Here is a 14,979-nt window from a genome sequence, read left to right as displayed (position 1 = left end):
AAATGAGCAACTCGGCTTTGGAAAAGATAGACAAACGCTGAAGGAACAGCAAGGTTGCCACCAAGTGCATAACAGGGCATGAAGAGCAACAAGGATTTATATATTTATGCACACGTTATTCATCTGTACTTGTAACTTTATATCTATCAGATCTCCCCTCAGTCTCCATTGCTTCAGAGTTTGTTCAACCTCTCATTATAGCATGTGTCCTCTTATCCAGGCAGTATCCTGGTAAAACACTCTGCAACCTCTCCAAAGCCTCAACAAATTTCCTATCACATGACGATCAGAACTGTATGTAATACTGTATTCCATATGTGGCCTAACCAGAATTTTATAAAGTTGCAACATAACTACCTAACTTTTGAACTCAGTGCTTTGACTGATAAAGATAAGTATGCCATGTACCTTCTTAACCACTGTACCAACCTGCGTAGGCACTTTCAGAGAGCTATGAACTTGGACCTCAAGGTCCCTCTGCTCATCAACACTGTTAAAAGCCTTACGTTTAACAGGGTACTGTCTCTTTACATTTGACATACTGAGGTGCAACACTTCACACTTGACCAGATTAAACTTCACCCGTATCTGCAAATGATCTATATCTCACTGCATTATTTGTCAGTCATCTGTGCTATGCACAGCATCACCAAACTCTGTATCATCTGCAAATACACTAACCTGCTCAGCTACATTGTCATCCAGGTCATTTATATACATCACAAACAGCAGAGATCCCAGCACAGATCCCTGTGAAACACCACTGATCACAAATCAGTTAGAAAAAGTCCCTTTTAATATTAAGTTCAAGTTCAAGTTGAATTGTCATGAATACCCATGAACACAGCCAAACGAAACAGTGTTACTCCAGGGTCAAGGTGCAAGGTACCAACAAGGCACATACAGCACATATGATAGCAAGCACATATAAGATACAGTATCAGTAAAATACAGTCACAGAAAAAAAATAGTCCAAGTCCCTGAGTTCATGAATGTTTCAGCAGTCTGCAGCAAACACAATACTGAGTGAACACTGGGAGACAGCATGAACACCTTGCCACACCACCTCCTGCACTCTGGTGGAGCACCCAACTCTGATTCCTCCTCCTGCATGGCTGCAAACAGGGGACACCGCAGCTTGAGGCCTAGTCCTTGCTGCAGCTGAAGCCAAGCAGCTCCCCCGACATTTGCCAAAAGAACAATGAGTTGGATTTGTAGCATTTCACACCACCTGTGTCCAACTGGGTGATGCGATCACAAGAAAAGCGACTAAGATGAGTAACTTGCTGTTAGACTGCACGCGTCCTTCGTGCATCCACTCTGACACAGGAAGATCATGGTCTGCACAAAATCTAGCTCCTTCAGTTTCCCCACCAACAAGCAGCTCACTAATGGACTTGCCTACTCTAAGTTCTTAACGTTCAGCAAGGTCTTGTGAATATAATTAATGTTTTTAAAAAGACAATAACACCTTTGTTTGACCCTCATTGTGCCCAAGCATGCTGCCAGCTTATTGGAAGCTTATGACATCTTAAACACCCTCTGTCTTCTGTGGTCAAACCAGTTCTGAATGCAAATGGCCAGTTCACCATTGAGCCCATGCACCTATGTCTTCTGGATGAGCCTTCTATGAGGGACCTTGTCAAATGCCTTACTAAAATCCATGTAGCCACATCCATAGCTCTACCTTCATCAATCACCCTCATCACCTCATTATAAAGCTCAATCAAGTTAGTAAGACAAACTATACTTGCCTCTCTCAATAACCTGGGGTATATCCCATCAGGCCTTGGGGACATAGCCATCTTACTGCTCTTTAAGATACACAATACTACCTCCCCCTTTACTTCAAAATGGCCGAAAACATTAATACTCTCAGCACTGATCTCCCTATCCTCCACATCCTTTTCCTCGATTAATACTGATGTAAACTATTAATTAAGGACCTCATCCAGTTCCTTTGTAATCCAAGCAAATGTCCCCCCCTTTATCCTTGAGTGGTCTCACCCTCTCCCTAGTTATTTCCGCTCCAGATGTATGCATAGAATGTCATGAGATTCTCTTTAATCCTACTTGCCAAGGACTTTTCACGGTCTCTCTTGGCTTCTTGAGTTATTTTCTGGTGTCTTCTCGTCCTCCAGGGCTCTGTTTGATTCTAGCTCTCTAAGCTTTACATACGATGTTCTTTTCCTTGACTAAATTCATCGCTTCCCTCGTCATCCAAGGTTCCCTTATCTTGCCTTCCTTTTTCTTTTTTCTGACTGGAATATACATTTTCTGTCCTCTCATAATTTGCCCTGCTCCAGTTTAATACTCTCCCGCAAGGTCCATGCTTATCCTTTATCTGTAGATATCCTAAAACTGAAGGGGTTGTGGTCACTGTTCCCTAATTGCTTACTCACTGAAAGGTTGGTCACTTGGCTAAGCTCATTCCTCAACACCAGGTCCAGTGCAACCCCTCCTCTTGGATTATCTACATTTTGATTTCTGTGTACATAACATCTATTGATGCTTCTGGACACATCTTCAGTGATGTTCCTGGAATCATCGGGTGTTTCGGGTCTTTCAACATCATACAACCTCCTCCAGGTGACCCAGCCGGGGCTGATCAGACCCCAGCTTGTGTCCAGATGGCTAGCTACTTATGACTCCATGGCTCCCCTCTTTTGAGCCACAGCCATCTTGAGGCCCTCTCTGTCACATCAGCAGTACTGCGGATGGCTCTCCTCTTCCTCTCTCCCTCGCTGCCCAAAATGCTGAAGGCTCTAACTAAAGAACGGGCTGCGAATCCCCTACAACCAACCTCCACTGGGAGACACCTCGCTCTCCATCCAGCCTGCTGACAGTTGCTGACCAGTCCTGCTTACTTGGAGAGCTTCCTTTCAAAGGCCTCGTCCAAGTGATCTTTCCATGGGACTGTCAGCTCCAGCAGCACCACTTGCTTAGTGGACTCAGACACGAGGACAATGTCTGGTTGCAGGGTGGTGGCTGCAATATGGTTGGGAAATCCTCCAGGATGCACTTAACAAATTCTGCCTCATCTAAACCGCTTGCACTAATCCCTGACTCACTCTTCCTTCAGTTAGTCCTGACGAAGGGTCTCGGCCTGAAACGTCGACTGCACCTCTTCCTACAGATGCTGCCTGGCCTGCTGTGTTCACCAGCAACTTTGATGTGTGTTGCTTGAATTTCCAGCATCTGCAGAATTCCTGTTGTTTGCACTAAGAAGATCCCAGTTTATGTTAGGGGTGCTGAAGTCCCCCATGATGAAAATATTTTTTAATCTGCTTGCATATCTGTTCCTCAATGTCATGGTGGCTACTGGACGGACTGTAGTACAATCCCAGCACAGTGATTGCACACTCCCTATTTTTAAGTTCTACTCATATAGACTGAGTGGACGAGCCTTCCATTATGTCCCCTCTGAGTATAGCTGTGATATGGCTCCTGATTAGTAGTATAACTGCCACCCCCCACTTCTTTTACCTCCCTCTCTATCTTTGTTACAACATTGAAACCTTGGGACATTAAGCACCCATTCCTGTCTGCATCTCAACCAAGTTTCTCCAATGCCCACAACATCATAGTTCCACATATTGATCCATGCTCTAAGTTCATCACTTTTACTTATAATACTCCTTGCATTGAAATACACACACTTCAAACTATCCATCCTATTATATCTATTACTTTGCTTCTACCTGTTTTTACTGGTCCCGACATAAGGCCATAAGACTATAAGATATAGGAGTAGAATTAGGCCTATTAGCCTATCGAGTCTGCCCTGATATTTCATCATGGCTAATCCATTTTCCCTCTTGGCCCCAATCTCCTGCCTTCTCCACATATACCTTCATGCTCTGACTAATAAAGAATCTATCAACCTCTGCCTTAAATATACATGAAGACTTAGCCTCTATAGCCACCTGTGGCAATGAATTTCACAGATTCACAACACTCTGGCTGAATAAACTGGTCCTCATCTCTGTGATAAAAGGATGTCCATCTATTCTAAAACTGTGTCCTCTGGTCTGAGACTTCCCCACCATAGGAAACATTCTCTCCACTCTGTCGAGAACTTTCAACATTTGATAGGTTTTAATGAAGTTACTCCTCATTCTTCTGAATTCCAGGAGCCCAGAGCCATCAAACACCCCTTCTATGATAAGCCTTTCAATTTTGGAATCAGTTTTGTGAACCTTCTTTGAACCCTCTTCAATGTCAGCACATCCTTTCTTAGAAAGGAGCTCAAAACTGCTTACAATACTCACCAGTGCTTTATAAAGCCTCAACATTAGATCCTCGCTTTTATATTCTTGTCCTTTTGAAATGAATGCTAATATCACATTTGCCTTCCTCACCACAAACTCAAGCTGCAAATTAACCCTTCGGAAATCCTGCACTAAGCTCCCAAGTCTTTGGCATCTCAGATTTTTGAATGTTCTCGCCATTTATAAAATAGTCTAAGCTTTCATTTCTTCCACCAAAATGCATGACCATACACTTCCCAACACTGTATTCCACCTGCCACTTCTTTGCCTACTCTCCTAATCAGTCTATGTCCATCTGTTGCTCCCTACTTCCTCAAAGCTACCTGCCCCTCCACCTATCTTCATATTGTCCACAATCCTGGCCACAAAGCCATCAATTCCATCATCCAAATCATTGACAGATAATGTAAAAAAAAAGCAGTCCCTGCACCCAGATGCCTGTGGAACACAACTAGTCACTGGCAGCCAACCAGAAAAGGCTCCTTTTATTCCCATTCTTTGCCTCCTGCCAAGCAGTCAAATCTCTATCCATGCTCGTATCCTTCCTGTATTACCATGGGCTCTTAATTATTATACAATAGGACTGGACCCAGGGTTGAGATTTTTGATTGGAGAAAGGATAACTTTGAGGAGATGCGAAAGGATTGAGAAGGAGTGGATTGGAACAATTTGTTTTATGGGAAGGATGAAATAGAGAAATGGAGGTCATTTAACAGTGAGATTTTAAGGGTACAGAATCTTTATGTTCCTGTTAGGTTGAAAGGAAAGTTTAAAAGTTTGAGAACGCCATGGTTTTCAAGGGATATCGGAAACTTGGTTCGGAAAAAGAGAGAGATCTACAATAAATATAGGCAGTTTGGAGTAAATGAGGTGCTCGAGGAATATAAAGAATGTAAAAAGAATCTTAAGAAAGAAAGTAGAAAAGCTAAAAGAAGATAGGTTGCTTTGGCAAGTAAGGTGAAAATAAATCCCAAGAGCTTCTACAGTTAGATTAACAGCAAAAGGATAGTGAGGGATAAAATTGGTCCCTTAGAGAATCAGAGTGGACAGCTTTGTGCGGAGCCAAAAGAGATGAGGGAGATTTTAAACAATTTCTTTTCTTCGGTATTCACTAAGGAGAAGGATATTGAATTGTGGAGGGTAAGGGAAACAAGTAGGGTAGTTATGGAAACTATGATGATTAAAGAAGAGGAAGTAGTGGCGCTTTTAAGGAATACAAAATGGATAAGTCTCCAGGTCCTGACAGGATATTTCCTAGGACCTTGAGGGAAGTTAGTGTAGAAATAGCAGGGGCTCTGACAGAAATATGTCAAATGTCATTAGAAATGGGGATGGTGCCGGAAGATTGGCAGACTGCTCATGTGGTTCCATTGTTTAAAAAGGGTTCTAAGAGTAAACCTAGCAAAACAAAAACCTAGTACGTTTGACGTCAGGTGTGGGTAAATTAATGGAAAGTATTCTTAGAGATGGTATATATAATTATCTGGATAGACAGCGTCTGATTAGGAACAGTCAATATGGATTTGTGCGTGGAAAGTCATGTTTGACAAACCTTGTTGAATTTTTTGAAGAGGTTACTTGGAAAATTGACGAGAGTAAAGCGGTGGATGTTGTCTATATGGATTTCAGTCAGGCCTTTGACAAGGTTTCACACAGAAGGTTAGTTAGGAAGGTTCAATCGTTAGGTATTAATATTGAAGTAGTAAAATGAATTTAGCAGTGGCTGGATGGGAGATGCCAGAGAATAGTGGTGGATAACTGTTTGTCAGATTGGAGGCCAGTGACTAGTGGTGTGCCTCAGGGATCTGTACTGGGTCCAATGTTGTTTGTCATATACATTAATGATCTGGATGATGGGGTGGTAAATTGAATTAGTAAGTATGCAGATTATACTAAGATAGGTGGTGTTGTGGATAATGAAGTAGGTTTTCAAAGCTTGCAGAGAGATTTAGGCCAGTTAGAAGAGTGGGCTGAAAGATGGCTGATGGAGTTTAATGCTGATAAATGTGAGGTGCTACATTTTGGTAGGACTAATCAAAATAGGACATACATGGTAAATGGTAGGGCATTGAAGAATGCTGTAGAACACAGTGATCTAGGAATAATAGTGCACGGTTCCCCGAAGGTGGAATCTCATGTGGATAGGGTGGTGAAGAAAGCTTTTGGTATTCTGGCCTTTATAAACCAGAGCATTGAGTATAGGAGTTGGGATGTAATGTTAAAATTGTACAAGGCATTGGTGAGGCCAAATTTGGAATATTGTGTACAGTTCTGGTCACTGACATAGGAAAGATGCCAACAAAATAGAGAGAGTACAGAGGAGATTTACTAGAATGTTACCTGAGTTCCAGCACCTAAGTTATAGAGAAACTTTGAACAAGTTAGGTCTTTATTCTTTGGAGCATAGAAGTTTGAGGTGGGGGCTTGATAGAGGTATTTAAAATTATGAGGGGGATAGATAGAGTTGATGTGGATAGGCTTTTTCCATTGAGAGTAGGGGAGATTCAAACAAGAGGACATGAATTGAGAGTTAAGGGGCAGAAGTTTAGGGGTAACACAAAGGGGAACTTCGTTGCTCAAAGAGTGGTAACTGTGTGGAATGAGCTTCCAGTAGAAGTGGTAGAGGCGGGCTCGATTTTGTCATTAAAAAAAAAATTGGATGGGTATATGGACAGGAAAGGAATGGAGGGTTATGGGCTGAGTGCAGGTAGATTGGACTAGGTGAGAGTAAGCGTTCGTCATGGACTAGAAGGGCCGAGATGGCCTTTTTCTGTGCTGTAATTGTTATATGGTTATATGGTTGTATATATGGTACCTTGTCAAAGGCTTCCGAAAGTCCAAGCACCCAATATCCTCCTTTATCTATCCCGCTTGTTTTTTATTTCCACAAAGAATTCCAACAGGTTTGTCTGGCAAGATTTTCCCTTGCGGAAACCATGCTGACCATTTTATCATGTGTCTCCAAGTACCCCAAATCCTTAACAATTGACTCCAACATCTTCCCAACCATTGATGTCAGACTAATTGGCCTATAATTTCCTTTCTTCTGCCTCTCTCTTCTTGAACAGTGGAATGACATTTGCAATCTTCCAGTACCTCAGAATCATGCCAGAATCAATTGTTTCTTGAAAGGTCATTACTAATGCCTCCACAGTCTCTTCAGACACCTCCTTCAGAAACCTGGGGGTGCAGACCATCAGGTCCAGGTGACATCTTCCTTCAGACCTTTCAGTTTCTTAAGAAACTTCTCCTATGTAGTGGCAGCTTCATACACTTCTGCCCCCGATACTCTCAGACTTCTGCCATACTGCTAGTGTCTTCTACGGTGAAGACTCTTACAAAATACTTCATGACGGAGACCGAATCCCAGAGTTGTGGAAGCAACTGGGATAGGAACACCAGGTACATCCTATTAGCAGAGAGAAAATCCCTGAGTTGCAGAACCAATTGCGACAGGGACACCAAGCACCTCCTCATTGATCGAGAGAGGACCCTGGACTCGTGGAAGTGACTGGAACAGGGTCACCAGGTACCTCCTCATTGGCAGAGAAGGAGTCCCAGACTAGGATAGGGGCACCAGGTTCTCCTCATGAGTGATGAAAAACACTTATTCAGTTGATTCATCATTTCCTTGTCCTCCATTTCTACCTCTCCACCATTATTTTCTAGTGGTCCAATATCTACTCTCACCTCCCTTATGCACTTTATATATCTGAACAAATTTTTGGTGTTCTCTTTAACATTATTGGCTTGCTTATCTTCATATCCCATCTTTTCCTTCTTTATGACTTTTTTTGGTTGCCTTCTGTTGGTTTTGAAAAACTTCCCAATCCTCTAACTTCACACTAATTTTATGCTCCATTATATGCCCTCTCTTTGGCTTTAATGTTGGTTTTGACTTCTCTTGTCAGCTACTGTTGTGTCATCCTGCCTTTAGAATACTTCTTCTTCTTTGGGATGCAAATATCCTGCACCTTCTGAATTGCTCCCAGAAATTCTCTGCCATCATCCCTGCTAATATTCTTTTCCGATCAATTTTGGTCAGCTCCTCTGTCATGCCTCTGTAATTCCCTTTACTCCGCTGTAATACTGATACATCTGACTTTAGCTTCTCCTTGTCAAATTGCAAGGTGAATTTGATTATATTATGATCACTTACTAAGGTAAAGAGCTCCTTTACCTTCAGGTCTCTATTCAATACAGCACCCAATCCAGAATAGCTGATCCCCTAGTGGGCTCATCCATGAGCTGCTCTAACAAGCAATCTTATATGCATTCTAGAAATTCCCCCTCTTGGGATCCAGCACCCACCTGATTTTCCTAATCTACCTGCATATTGATATCCCCCTTGACTATTGACATGCTCTTTTGACATGCATTTTCTATCCCCCATTGTAATTTACTAATGTTTGGGGGTCTGTATATAACTCCCACCAGGGTCTTTTTACCCTTGCAGTTCTTTAGCTCTGCCCACAATTATTCAACACTTTCCAATCCTGTCACCTCTTTTTAATGGTTTGATTTCATATTTTACCAACAGGGCCACACCACCCCCACTGCCTACCTGCCCATCCTTTCAATAAATGTGCATCCTAGGATGTTCAGCTGCCAGCTATAATCTTCTTTCATCCGTGATTCAGTGATGCCCACAACATCATAAATGCCAATCTGTAACTGTGTTATAAGTTCATCTGCCTTATTGTTTATACTGTGTGCATTCAAATATAACAGCTTCAGTCCTGTGATTACCCTTATCAATTTTGTCTGTCTTTTACATTGAAACACATCTTGTTGACTGCAATTTTGCCCTCATCATCAGCCACTCCATACTGGCAGTCTCACTGGCTCTATTTGTAAACCAACTATCTCATCCTCAATGCTATCATTTCGATTCCCATCCCCCTGCCAAATTAATTTAAACCCTCCCAGACAACTCTAGCAAACCTGCCTGCAAGTATATTGTCCCCTTTGGGTCCCATCCGTTTTGAACAGGCCATACCTTCCCCGGAAGAGATCCCAATGATCCATAAATCTGAAGTCCCCTTCATCAGTTCCTCAGCCTCGCATTTACCTGCCAAATCATCCTACTCTTACCTGCACTGGCAGCAATCCAGAGATCACTATTCTAGAGGTCCCATTTTTCAGTTTTCTATTTATCTCCTGAAAATCTCTCTTCAAGACCTCCTCGCCTTTCCTACTTATGTCATTGATTTCAACATGTACCAAGGCTTCTGGCTGCTCACCTTCCCCCTTTAGAATGCTGTAGATCCAGTCTGAGACATTCCTGACGCTGACACGTGGGAGGCAACACACCATCCAGGTGTCTCTATGGTGCCCATCTACCTTCCTCTGCATCCCTCCACGCTTTGACCTGATGCTCTGATTCCTGACCCCCTGCCAAACTAGTTTAAATCCTCCTGGAAAGCACTAGCGAATCTCCTGGCCAGGATATTGCTTCTCTCCAGTCCTCTGGTTCAGGTGCAGCCTGTCCCTTGTACAGGTCACCCATGCCCCAGAGGAGTTTCCAATGATCCAAGAACTTGAAACCCTGCCCTCTGCACTGTTTTTAGCCATTCATTTATCTGTACTATCATTGTATTCCTGCCCTGATTAGCACATGGCACCGGGAGTGATCAAGAGATGATTACCTTGGAGACCCTACTCTTCGGCGTCTTGCCTAACTTTCTGTATTCTCAGCACAGGACCTCTTCCCCCTTTCTACCTATGTCATTAATATGACTTCTGGCTGCTGTCCTTCCCCCTGGAGAATTTTCAACAGCCGTTCCAAGACATTCTGCACCCTAGAACCTGGAAGACAACACACCATCCTGGTGTCTCTTTCTCGGCCACAGAATCTCCTGTCCATCCCCCTAAGTATTGAGTCTGACTTTACCCTTTACATGTGGGTACCCATTTACTACTGAACCTCCGAGCTGGCGACAGTGCCACGGCCTGGCTGCTACTGCTGGGCCCTCATAGGTCATTCCCGCCACAGTCTCCAAAGGAGTAGACTTGTTGCTGAGAGGAATGGTCACAAGAGAACCCTGCACTAACTGCTTACTCCCCTTACTTCTCCCCTTACTATCCGAAACCTGCATTCTGGGTGTGATCACCTCATAAAAGTTTCATCTGTGAGGTTTTCAGCCTCCTGGAAGGTCCTGAGTACATCCAGCTCCAGTTCCAGTTTCTTGACCTTGTCAGTCAGGAGCTGATGTGTGGGGTGCACTTCCTGTAGATGTAGTTATTAGGAAGACTGTTAGGTAACATGAAATGCCATCTCTCACAGGAGTACTCCACCGTCTTAACCACCCTGCCCACACTAAACTAAGGAGCAAGGGTTACAGACAGTAAAAGAAGCTTACCTGTACTTGCTTATGCCTCCTCTCTGAAACCTTTGAGTTTCGTACCTTCCTAGGTCACTTAGCCTCTTCTCGCTGAGCTTGTTATACCTTTGCCTCCAACTTCTCAAGCCCAAGTTTTACAATCAAAACAAATGATAACAAGTGACACAGCTTCCTGATTCTCCACTTGTTCATGCCAAAACCTGACCACCCTCGTGCTGGCCAACTTCAACAATGGCCGCTGCCACAATGGCTGCTTTGCTTAAACTTCCCTTCTTTTTGTTGGCTCAAATAATACTCACTCCCGACGAGACTAGCTCTTTTCAAATGGTTCTTGCTCTGCGACAATGCTGCTCTTTCACTTGCTAATTCAAAGAATACTTGTAAATGTAAAATACATGTGAAATATGCATGTAAATATACAGTATATGGTGAATAAAGTTGATCCTTGAACCTTGAAACCCACCTGGTCACAGAGGAATGTACAAACTGTTTACAGGTAGTGAACCAAACCCCAGTCGGTGATTGCTGGCACTGTAATGGCACTGGCACGCTAACTACTCCAACACAGAGCCACTCCTATTCCTATGGATCTCTGCCTGAATATGCTCAGTGACCAAATTTTCACAGCTATCCTGGGGGGAAAGAATTTCCAAGCTTTCCTGTCCATTGGATGAGGATTTTTTCTCGCTTCAGTCTAAAATGGTCTTTCTCCACCGAAGAAGTCCATGGTTGACTAGAATGATGACTAAACCTGATATCATCCTTGCTCTGTTATAGGAGGGACGTCATTGAAATGGAAGGAGTGCAGGAGAGTTTTATGAGGATGCCGCCAGAACTTGAAAAGTCATGTTACAGGGAATGGCCAGGCAGGACTTTATTCCTTAGAACGTAGGAGACTGGGGGTGGGGGGAGGGTAACCGTATAGAAGAGTACAAAATATAAGGGTTATAGATTAGGGAATCTTTTTCTCAGAGAAGGGGAACTAAGGACCAGAAGGCATAGATTTAAGGTGGATGGTGAAAAATTTAAAAGGAACTTGAGGGGCAACTTCTTCATGATGACTGTGGTGCACTAATGGAACAAACTGCAGAAGAAGTGTTTGAGCAGGTACAATAATAACATTTAAGAGACATTTGGACATGTACATAGATGAGAAAGGTTTAGTGGGATGTGGGCTAAATATAGGCAAATTGGTCTAGTCTCATAAGCACCATGGTCAGTAGAGATTAGTTGGGTCATAGGACCTATTTCTATGCTGCATGACTCTCCATGTGACTATAACTCTCTATGAGCTACAGGCACGGTACATACAGATGGATAACAAATAAGCCATGATGGAATGGTTGATTAAGCTTACTGGACTGAATGGTCTAATTCTGCTCCCACATCTTACAGTCATAAGGTCTATAACTTCAAGAATTTATTTATCTCAGAAGGGTGAACAGGCTTTTCACTTGGGTTGTAAAATTGAAATGTGATGCACAGATTTTCCACTTCCAGGAAAGAGTAAAGTTTTTTCCATTCCTCACTAAACTACTGAATTACCAGTTAGAATATACAGAAAATTCTTTATCCAGTGAGTGGAGAGGTCATAGAACTCTCCAGCACTGGGACAGGCTGGGCTGAAGACCTTGGTGTTTCCAGAGAAGTTTGGGATGAAGAAAAGAATAGAGGCTTACAGCCACGATTGATGATAGGAGGTGTGAAAAGAGGCGAAGTCCTATTGCGCAGGGGTTGGGTTGAATGGGCTGCACTTCTGGTGAGTCCTACAACAGAAGTATATTCCTGGTCAATTCTGCAGCACATCTCCCTTCTTATTCACAGACCCTTGCACTCTTCAGTAATCTGAATCAGTTTTAGTTTTTTATCTCAGTCTGTGCTTCGTCTCTGTCATTTTCACACACATTCACACACGTACACACACTCAACAACACACACTCTCACACAGAAAACAAATCTTTTTCACACTTTCACACACACTTGGTTGCCCCTGCATTACATCTAACTCCGAGTAAGTTCAACAACACCAAATCTCATTTCATATGCTTACATTAACATCAGCCACACATTCAGACTTGGATATAAACCACAATTGTACATTCAGTTTGTAACAGTCCTTGCTTATATTGTGAGTCATGGCCAAATCTCCTGAAACTCCTAATGAAATTTAGCCAGATGAAAGAAATGGGCATCAGTGGTCCATCATCCCAGCTCCAGGACATAATTGCAGGAGCTCCTCTGCATAGGGTCCAACCATCTTCAACTAGTTCATCAATGACCCTTCTTCCATCATAAGGTGCGAAATGAGTTGCTTTATTGATGATTACACAATGCTCAAATCATTTTGAACCCCTTGAGTGTAAGAAGCAACCTATGTCTGCATGCAAGTTTTATACAACATTTTGTCAGGGGCTGACAATAACATGTAGAAAATGACAATGGCAATAAAACACCAGACAGTGACTATCCCCAGTGAGATGGAATAATCACCTGCCTTTGAGCTTCAATGATATTACCATTCCCAAATCAGCAAAGCCCAGATGTGGAGTTGCCAGATTTTGCGAGGGGGTCTTACAAGCGTGACAGTACATAAACTGGATGATCCTAGAGAGGAGGGAGGGAGGGCAAGTGGTCTTGGCGGGGGGGGGGAAGATGTGGGGGGTGGAAGTGTAAGGGGGGAAGGTGATCTGGGAAGAGGGGTAGTGGGAATAAAGTGAGGGGGAACATAGTGGAGGGGTGGGGAGCAGGAGGGAGGCAGAGTTGTCCTGGGGAAGGTGGAGGGAAGCAAGAGGAGAAAGGGTGGTTCGGGGGAGTGGAAGGTGTGGGGAGTGGGTGGAGGATGGGGATCGTGATCTGGGGAGAGGGGTAGTGGGAGAGGAGTAAGGAGGATGGTAGGGGATGGGGAGTGGAGGAGGAGGGGACCTGGAGAGGGGAAGAGAAGGGTGCTCCAGGATGGTGGTAGAGGCAAGCACATTAAAGAATTTTCAGAAGGCACTTAAATTGATAAGGTGCCATACATAAGGCTTCTTAATAAGATAAAATCCCATGGCATCACAAGAGAAATACTGGCGTGGATAGAGGAATGGCTGACAGGCAGGAGGCAGTGAGTGGAAATAAAGGGGGCCGTTTCTGATAGGCTGCCAGTGACTAATGGGACTGCTGGTTTTCACATTGTTTGTCAAAGATTTAGATAATGGAATTGATGGCTTGGCGGCAAAATTTGAGGATGATACGAAAATAGATAGAGGGGTAGGTAGTGCTGAGTAAGCAATGTGATTGCAGCAGGACTTAGACAAATTGGAAGAATGGGCAAAAAATTGGCAGATGGCATATAGTGTTGGGGAATGTATGATAAAGCATTTTGATAAAAAAGAACAATAGTGCAGACTTTTATTTAAATGGAGATAAAACTCAAACATCAAAGGTGCAGAGGCACTTAGAAATCCTCATGTAAGATTCCTAGAAGGTTAATTTACAAGTTGGGGCTGTGGTAAAGAAGGCAAATGCAATGTTGGCATTTATTTCAAAGGGAAATAAATTTATTTCATTGAAACTTACCGAATGTTGGAAGGACTAGATAAAGTGGATGTGGAGAGGATGGGGATATCCAGAACTGGAGGGCACAGCCTCAAAATTGAGGGGCGATCTTTTAGAACAGCGGTAAGGAGGAGGTTTTTTATCTGAAGAGTAGTGAATCTGTGGAATGCTCTGCCACAGACTGTGGTGGAAGCCAAGTCCATGGGTATATTTAAAGCAGAAGTTGATAGTTTCCTGATTGGTCAGGGCATCGAAGGATATGGCGAGAAGATAGGTGTAGGGGGTTGAATGGAATCCAGGATCAGCCATCATGGAATGGTGGAGCAGACTCGATGGACTGAATGGCCTAATTCTGCTCCTATGTCTTATGGTCTAAGGACATTTAAGAGACTCTTAGATAAGGGATATGGAAGATAGAAAAATGGAGGGTTAGGTAGGAGAGTAGGGTTAGATTAATCTTGGAGTGGGTTGAAAGGTTGGCACAACACTCTGGGCCGAAGATGTTTGATGAAGTGGTCACCGAGATTGTGCAAGAGTTTCTATTAATGTATCAGGATATCTTAGGATTTCTGGGAGACTTGCAGGTCTTCTGGAATCATGCCAGCACTGAAGGGTTCCCCAAAGAGTGCATCAGCATTAATACAAATTGTCATGAGTGTCAGCATTGTCAAGGATCTCCAGAAGTGTGCCTACGTTTGCAAGTGGTTGTGCAAGTTATCATTAGTTTTAGCAGAGAGCAACAGCATGCCAGAGAGTAAAATATGACATGAACACTTATGGGTGGGTCCTCAGCGGTCAGAGGTTGACAACTTTGCTCAGCCACATTC

General features: G+C 43.3%; 1 long non-coding RNA gene across 7 annotated transcripts in view; it reads right to left on the bottom strand.

Moving 5' to 3' along the window:
- Positions 1–14,979, bottom strand: part of LOC134339508 (uncharacterized) — a 99,477-nt gene that overhangs the window by 44,547 nt on the left and 39,951 nt on the right. The gene's annotated exons all lie outside the window — the stretch shown is intronic.

Source organism: Mobula hypostoma, chromosome 29, assembly GCF_963921235.1.
Source record: "Mobula hypostoma chromosome 29, sMobHyp1.1, whole genome shotgun sequence".
NCBI lineage: Eukaryota > Metazoa > Chordata > Chondrichthyes > Myliobatiformes > Myliobatidae > Mobula > Mobula hypostoma.
Note: the sequence above shows the minus strand (reverse complement) of the source record. Positions and strands in the feature narration are given on the sequence as shown.